Below are 8,859 nucleotides of genomic sequence, written 5' to 3' on the forward strand. Positions count from 1 at the left end.
GTGAACAAAGGCCTCCTGTAGCGAATCGATGCGTTTTTGTAAGAAAAATATCCATATTCAAAATGTAATAATCACTTTAATGTAGCTTGCGCCAGCAGTTGTACACAGCAGCAGATCCGGGAGCATGACGTATGAGGTCAGCGTTGCGCATACGCCGGTGAGTCTCGTGAAAACCAACGTTTGTTAACAGGATCAAAGGAAGCAAAGTTTCCTTACTTTATCAAAGGAAAACCAGTCTCCTCTTGGCTTATATCGAAATCCTCCGACATTCTTCTTTACAAATCCTCATTTTGTACTTCTAATAAGTGACCGGTGTTTTGTTTTGATCTCTCCGCTGCTGTTCCGCGTTCCGTCACTTCTGACCGTGCATGCGCAACGCTGAACTCATACGTCATGCTCCCGGAACTGCTTCCAGTGTACAACTGAGCGCAAGCTAGATTAAATTGATTATTAAGTTTTAAATATGGTTATTTTTCTTACAAAAACGTATCGATTCGCTACAGGAGGCCTTTGTTCATCCCCCGGAGCCGTGTGAGACACTTTTTTTTTTTAATGGATGGGCGCTTTTTATTTAACTTCTTTTGGACTGATGCACTGCAACACCCGCTGAGTGGCATAAAACAGCTTGAAAGATCAAAGACAATTTTTAATATAACTCCGACTGGATTCGCCTGAAAGAAGAAAGTCATATACACCTAGGATGACTTGAGGGTGAGTAATTTATGGGCTAATTTTCATTTTTGGAATCCCTTTAAGGGATGACATAAATTCAGCAGATATTATTGCAAAAAAAAAAAAAAAACCAAGTATCAAGACCCCAGTAATATACTGATTTGAGAAGAAATAAGAAAGTGACTGCAGTGTAATATGACAAATATGAGACAGGTGGTTTAGCGGTCATTATACAAAAACTTGACCACAGAATGCTGTGAATGACCAATAAGACGTATTTTATACAGTCATGTAATAAAGCAGGAAATTCTGTAAACTAATGTGACAAATGATCATAAAAAAATCTGATGAAACCAGCAGGCAATGAAAAACTTTAGTTAAACAGTTTTCAGACAAGAGCATGATGCAACTGAGATAACATTTTAGACTTTTCTAATTCTAAACATTTCACATTTCAAACAATTTCCTGTTTCATCAGTGACTTACTAGTTAGCTTAGCATCACAGACATGAGCAAACATTAAAACTAAACACATGTGGACTTCTCACTCTGCCTTTTAAAGACATTAAACATATGGAAATAATGTTTTATATGATTTTAGCACATTTCTACGTGGTCGCCCATTGCTTCAAAGTCAAAAAACAAGCCCACTTTTCAAGTCTCTGTGATTCTGGTCCATAAATATGGCTCACTTCACTCCTTTAATGTAAATATATGGGTTTGTTCAAATTCCTAACCTCAAATATGAGCAATAGTAAGCAGCACTTTGCTGCATGATTACCAAATCTTCTTGGTCTTGCATCTACCAATTATGAATAGCAATGAATTCTCTGCTGCAATCACTTAAACAAAAAAAATGTAAAAGAATTAGCATACTGATTGTGACCATGTCAGAATACTGTGACATGAATACTATAGCTGACGAGTATACATGAAACCCATAGAGCTGATTCTAATCTTATATTGTTAACAATTAGCCTGCAACAAGCATGCAGGTCTGCTTCAAACACCACCTGCCTCTACACGTCAGTCCCTCTCAGCTGTTCTCAAGACCATGTGTCTGTCGCCACAGGGGAAATACAGATGAATGGACACATGAATGTCCTGGCTGTGATGATATTCCACAATGTCCTACTAGACTGCTGCCCAACAGCTCTAAACCAATGAATGACTTATGATTTAGACGCCGTAAAGCAATATGTTTTAATAATTAATAACGTGATCATTTATCAGGTACTGCTGGGCTTTCACTTATTATGTCCAAAATGTCATAACAAGTCTTGACTATGATTCCTATTCATATTTATAAATGTACACTGATATTTAAAAGTTTGGGGTTTGTAAATTGTTTTATGGTATATTTTATGCTCACCAAGACTGCATTTACATGATTAAAATATAGGCTAGTGAAACCAGTACTATTTTGAAAAAGTAGTACATTTTAAATTTGATTTGACATTTAAAAATATATATATATACACATTTTGTCATTTATTTCTGCTGAATTTTCAGCATTACTCCAGTCTTCAGTGTCACGTGGTCCTTCAGAAATCATTCTAATATGCTGATTTGCTTCTCAAGACACATTTATTATTATTAATAGTAATCAATATTGAAAATAGTTGTGCTGCTTAACATTTTTGCGACAACTCTGATGCATTCAGGATTGAATAGACAAAGTTCAAAAAGCATTTGTTTGAAATGGTAAATTGTATCATTACAAATGCCTTTACTGTCACTTTGATTAATTTAAAGACTCCTTACAGGATAAAAGTAATAATTTCTTGAAAAAAAAGAAAAAGACAAATCTGGTGGGAAAGAAACCTTAAACTCCCCCCTCTGGAGGAGCCGATCACGGCGGCCGCAGTGTACCTGGGGGTTCCCACGGCTCTCAGCCCACCCCTCTCGTCAGTCGTCACAATATATAACTTGAATTAAGAAATTAAACAAGGTAACTGTGTAGGGCAAGCAAGCTACTGCCAAACCAACAGGGGCAGGTTTATGCAGGAAGCACAGCTTTTCCAAATGTAAACATCTAAAATTAATAAATAATAATAATTTAAAATAAAAAAAAAATTCACAAACTCTGTGTTGTGTATTTTCTGGTAATCAAATGAACATGCAGAACATTCGTATTTAAATAGTTTTTTGCAGTTTAAAAACCACAGACACAGTCTATATAGATATAGAGATAGAGAGATAGAGAGATAGACAAATAGTGTGAGTACACCCTAAGCCATACATTTTCCAAATACTCAATTTTTTTTCTCTACTCCAGGTTACTGTATGTAATATTGGTACTAAAAGAATATCTGTACAAAAGCTCTTTTCAGTCTGCCGTGTCATGTTCTTCCTGATCATTTTATTTTTCTTTCCAATGTAACAATATGGAAAAGACAACAGATACTGCGCTCTTGTAGTCTATTCTCCTTACTTAATATCTTGAACATGAATTTTTCACTTAAATGCACTTTTGGGGTTATTCATGGTCTGCTGAAAATTTTGTCTCAATAATTTCACATCTTTAAGTTTCCTTTTGATGATTTATTGTTGAAGGGTGAGGACACTGCCACCTCATTGCATCTAGTTTTTGCAGACCAGATGTTTAAACAAGTTCATTGGCAGTATCTGAATGTTCAGTTTAACAGAAGTTACTCCCATAATTCACACAAAGTATTAGGTGTGTAAGGAAAAAGGTGGTTATGCTGCATGTAGTAGCATACTTTAAGCACCACAAAGAAAGCTGGTTTACAATTCATGACACAAATGTCTTTATGCACTAAAGACTTGTATTTCTGAGCAGACCATATTCAGTTTTCAGAGTCACATTCTGTCATGATATATAACATCCTGTCTACTTCAGCATTGCACAAGTTCCTCATGCAATCACAGATCCCCCAGAGAAATAGTAAACTAAATGGAAACAGGTAAAATCTTGGTATTATGATCAGTTCAGCAGGTGCATAACTATAAAAATCACACCATTAAAAGGCACTGAACAGGTGAAAGTTGAGATACAGTTGAAACATTTTTCTCACATGAAATCACATCACACGTTCAGACGTTAAACACTTGTGATATAACTTACCCGTTCAAGTTTAACTTTCTCAAGACTGCGCTTAACATTCTCTGAAACATCAATGCTGCGTTAAAAACGTTAGATTTCTCTTAAACTTTACACCTTCTATTTAAAGCTAGCTACAGTGCGCTTAGGCGAACCCAGTGCCTTTCCATTAAACCCTCGCACATTTCTTTACAAGTTTCAGTACAGACACAAGAAACTATACTTTTGATACTTTTATGTTGGAACGACATTTCTTTGAATGTTTCCTCTGAAACATGCGACCAACGCTACGCCTCCAGCTTTGCTCCACAAGAATTCAGGAACAATACGCGTCTCTTCCGAACCAAATTCTGTGAGGAATGCCTGAGCCATCCATCTCAAATTTCATCACACAAAAAAACAACACAAAATATTTGTAAAACTCACCAGTTTCATTCAAAGCTGCGTCCGTACAAAGTTGTGGGGGTGGGGGGACCTCCCGTTATTACTTGACAACGGGGTCGTTAGCTTCAGTTACCGGTATCCTCGCGGGCTGAGCGCCGGATTCTCCTCAGCACATTCATTCATGCGCGCGTTCATTGAGCTCGGTAATGCAGAGGGCGTTCAGACGGGCTGGGGGAGGGGCGGCGCTATTACCTGCAGCCCCCAGACATAAAAAGGGGGCGGGTGAACTACTAAGAGTTTATCCCTTTAAAGACCTGATTAAATTAAAATAAAACTGTAGTTTTATAGCTTTTAGTTCGTGTGCTTTGAGGGTATGCTAGAATACACTTAAATGATGAAAAATAATAATAATAATAATAATATATATATATATATATATATATATAATCACATTTAGATACTGTAAACAAAACAAAAAATGCTGGGTAGTTTCAACCCAACTTTGGTTCAAATATGATTAACCCACTGTTGGTTTAAATTTTTTAATTACATTTTTAACCCAAAAGTTGGGTTAGTCCATATTGGACCCAAAAATGGTTTGAAATACCCCAGCATTTTTTAGAGTGTATACATAAATCATGAGCTACGTCCAAATTTCCATACTGGATGAACAGAATATTTATGAATTATGCTGGTGTGTGCAAAGGGTCACCACACCAAAAAACGATAACCATAACGATAATCAGCGTCCACACCAAAGCATGATACCGTTCTGTTTATTAGGCACCCACTGCAATTCTGTCATCTGATTGGCTGTCAATGTTTTTATTCTTCACGTTCCTCCTTCTCCTTATCAGCCTATAGTTGTGGTGTAGACTTCCCTATTACATAAAATTAGAACAATTATTTTAACTTCATATTTTGATCGTAGTTATCTTTTAAGTTATCGTCCTAGGTGTGAACGGCCCTTAAATCAGAGAATCGCAGATAGGTTATGCGGAGGAGAGCATATACTTGTTTGTGATTTAGCTGTCAAAAATCAATACATAGATCTCGATATAATATAATGCATTCCCCCTCAATGCTTCCTAGATAACATGACTTTGGTAGTTAATGTGAGTCAGTCTTAAACATCACCAAAATATATTTAAGTTAAAGTGACACTAATAAAATACAAAAACATTTTTGTATTTGAGAATAAACTCAGCATAGAACATAAAAGACAGACAAAAAAAGCTAAACTCATGGAAAAAAAATAATAATAATAACTTTACTCCGAGTCTGAAGACAAGCACCAAGCGCACATTTCAAAAACAGCAATTTTACAATCCCCAAACTGTTAACTGACTGACTGCTGATTGAATGAAAATAACATGGTGTGTGGGGCAAGTTACTTCCTCCACCCAGAGATAATTAACAGGGCCATAAGAACAGTTTAACTTGGAGAGCAGCCAGCACCTCCCATCAAGACTCATGATTAAAAACATATGACGAGTGGGAAGACTTAAAGGGGTCATATGATGTTACTAAAAAGAACATTATTTACAACAAGCCCTAATCTACACTGCCCAAAAAACTTTAAATGTAAAAAAAATATATAAAATATAAAAACTCTTTAAATATAAAAAACGTACTTCCAGTCCGTGAGTCAGAACAGCCGGCATTGCAGTCTACTCTGCCAGGATCAGGAAACGGTCGTCTATAAAATGTGCTGCACACATCTGAATATTTGGGTTGAAGTGTTCTGGAACAGTGTTGTAAATACAACTTAACCACTGATTTCTAGTCGTGTCCATTTTTGGAAAGCCAAACAAAGTAGTTTCGCTTTCACAACGAAACACAGCGTCACACGGTGTGGAGGGCTACAGTGAGCAGAGGCCGGGGGCTGGAGTGAGGAACGGCTGGAGGGCTAGAGTGAGCAGAGGCGACGGGCTTGAGAACGGCCCAGCCGACGGATTCGACGAAGGCGCGTCCGGAGGGCTTGCGGCAACCACATGTGACGACCCCAGGCTGGACTCCGCTTCGTCCACGGTGAAAGCTGATCCGGTGATCCACAGCGCAAAGTTGTTGTATTTCCTCAGCAACCAGCACGGATCAGCTCTAGGCATGACGAAGCGGATATCGTCCTCTTTTGGAAGGCCAAACAAAGTTGTTTCGCTTTCACAACAAAACACACAGCGCCTTCACGACATGGCGGCGGCGGCAACAATACTACAGCGAGAATAAAAGTTACGCCTTCTTTCTTTGCGTGAACATTTGGGCGGCGTTATGCAAATCTTCCCACATAGTGACGTAGATATGTGGGGGTGTGTTAGAACGAGCTGTTTTAGGTAGGCGTGGCTGACTCTTAACTTTTATAAAAGAATATCTCTTTGGATTTAAGACTTTAGTCTTTGCAACTTTACAGATCTTCTTTATGCACCAAGAGCTTGTAACACTCCAAAGAGAAAGGAAAAATTTAAATTGCATCATATGACCCCTTTAAGTGTCACAGATTGAGAAACTATTTATATTACACATCAGAAAAATATGACTAAAGCCCTGTTCACACTCCCAGCGACACACAGCGACATGATCCCATTCATTTTCAATGGAGAGCTGGCGTGAGTTTGATTCATACATTGGTATGGTTTGTGTTGTTAATTATATGATGCAGTGCAGTTTAGCACTGGTTAATGATTAAGTGCACTGAGCACTGCTGTATTTTATAACAACAACACTCTCCAACAGCAGAATGCTACTTTTATTTCTTTTAAGTCTAATTCCTAGTCAAATTAGAATGATATTGTATTATTACCGGCAATATATATAGTCTGAGATTGCATTTTCTAAAAATAAGTCCAGATGTGCAGTCTACCAATAACATTAGAGCAACAGCACTAGGAACGCCCACAAGCATCTATCCCTTTCTTATCAAGTTTATCCTAACCAATTTATGCTGTTATAATCAAGATTCAAATGTATATCAGTCATGACATGACAAATTGTGGTCAAAACCAAAAAGAGCATCAGATTTGCAATGATTTTTCACAGAGAGCCAGTCTAAACTGAAATATAGTTGGTTTTCAGCAAGGTCAAAGGAAGGAAGGGAAGGGAGGGCCAGTCCACACAGAACTTTACATTGGCAGATGTTAAAGGCTTTTCCTTCTGAAAAAAACAGACTGATGTGGTGACTGTGATGAACTTTTAAGTATGAAAAAGATTTGACCACACCAAAGCATGAACATCAGAGGCCCATAAACCATGATGAAGGCAATTTTATTTAATATACATTTTGACTCAAACTATTTCAGTAATCATTTCACAAGTTTGCCAGGGCACGTTGGAGGAAATGGAATAACAGATAGTGTCCAACATACAATGGTATTTTGTGTTGTCAGTGATTTTTGAGATGCTTGTGCTGAATAAACCAAACAGGTTCTACACCATTCTATTAAAGAAAGAAATTAGTCTACTGTTCTTACACATCACTGCATAGAAATTTAAACTGTAAAATACAACAAAAACCATGTATAGGAAAGCTGTACAGCTTCCAGTCTGCAGTGCACAGCAATAAACAAACCCTGAGAGAATAAAACACAAACCACACAAAAAAAACACATCATGACTATGAGGGAAAACATAAGATGGAGAAAAACCCACAATCCAACATAATGACTGCCAATATTTCACATAAAATAACCCCCCCCCCCCCAAAAGAAAATAATAATAATAAATGAAAAGAAAAAAACAGTTTTTTTACAGTATTTTAGCAGTGTCAATTTAAATAAGGAAAAGCAATACAGTTCCCACAATGGGCTATTCGTTGAAAAGACAAAAGCTTACGTTCAAAAACAAAAGGTTTCATTCACAATGCTTGCACTCTTAGTTCCACCCAAGCGGCAACCTCCCGCTCTCTCTCGTGAGTCGTGAAGCCAACATGGAAGTGACTTAAACTGTTATTCGTCAACTGGCCATTAGAGGCTGGCTCCAAAAGGCCCGCTCTCTCTCGTGAGTCGTGAAGCCAACATGGAAGTGACTTAAACTGTTATTCGTCAACTGGCCATTAGAGGCTGGCTCCAAAAGGGAGAAGGGTATAACTGCAGCCCGGAGATCTCCAAATGGGGGCAGGAACTCAAACGGGGTGGGAGCTCCAAAATAGGGTGTGGCTTCCTCCCATTGACAGACAGGCACATGACACGCATGCGCAATCCCCCCCAATCCACTTCAGTGCAAACTCCGCCCCACAGCGGATTCTAAAGATTTTATTGGTTGTGTCAATTAAAGTGTTGATTTCCTACATTATGCTACAAAAAATGCTAACCCCTAAACCTACCCCACCTGACCCTAACCTTAACCAGTGAAATTCACCACGGCGAGATTGTAGTAAAGAAAGTTGCAGTTCAGGAGATAAACAGTTAATAAGATTACGCGATATGAGATCGTTCTGTAACTCCCCAACCGGACCTCACCGGACAATGGCACCTTTTTAGTTACACCCAGCGTCCCTACCCCCTCCTACCCTGCGAATTTCGAGCCCCGGGACGCCCCCGTTGCTTAGAACAAAGCGACAGAGTGAAATCTTTGCGCTGCGCTGGGACGGCTCGCGGGAGAGCTTGTGGGTGATTCACGTTTATATCATTAAGCAGATGTTCAAACTCCAGTCCGAACAGCACTGGCCACGAGCTTAGGGCTCTGCTCTCACGGAGAATTTTTACTTATATAGCATATTTTATTTTAGATGAACTAGAAACAATGTT

The 8,859-nt window shown here is 38.4% G+C and overlaps 1 protein-coding gene across 3 annotated transcripts in view; it reads right to left on the reverse strand.

The window, feature by feature from the left end:
* LOC107568551 (inactive ubiquitin carboxyl-terminal hydrolase 54-like) overlaps positions 1–8,859 on the reverse strand; it is an 82,297-nt gene that overhangs the window by 62,195 nt on the left and 11,243 nt on the right. The window contains exon 1 of one of the 3 annotated variants that reach the window (XM_016254517.1): positions 4,163–4,294. The exons of the other annotated variants lie outside the window; for them this stretch is intronic. The gene's annotated coding sequence lies outside the window, so the exon portion shown is untranslated. Of the gene's footprint in view, positions 1–4,162; positions 4,295–8,859 lie in introns of those variants that run through there. 3 annotated transcript variants of the gene reach the window in all.

This window comes from Sinocyclocheilus grahami, unplaced genomic scaffold (assembly GCF_001515645.1).
Source record: "Sinocyclocheilus grahami isolate Dianchi unplaced genomic scaffold, SAMN03320097.WGS_v1.1 scaffold1256.1, whole genome shotgun sequence".
Taxonomy (NCBI): domain Eukaryota; kingdom Metazoa; phylum Chordata; class Actinopteri; order Cypriniformes; family Cyprinidae; genus Sinocyclocheilus; species Sinocyclocheilus grahami.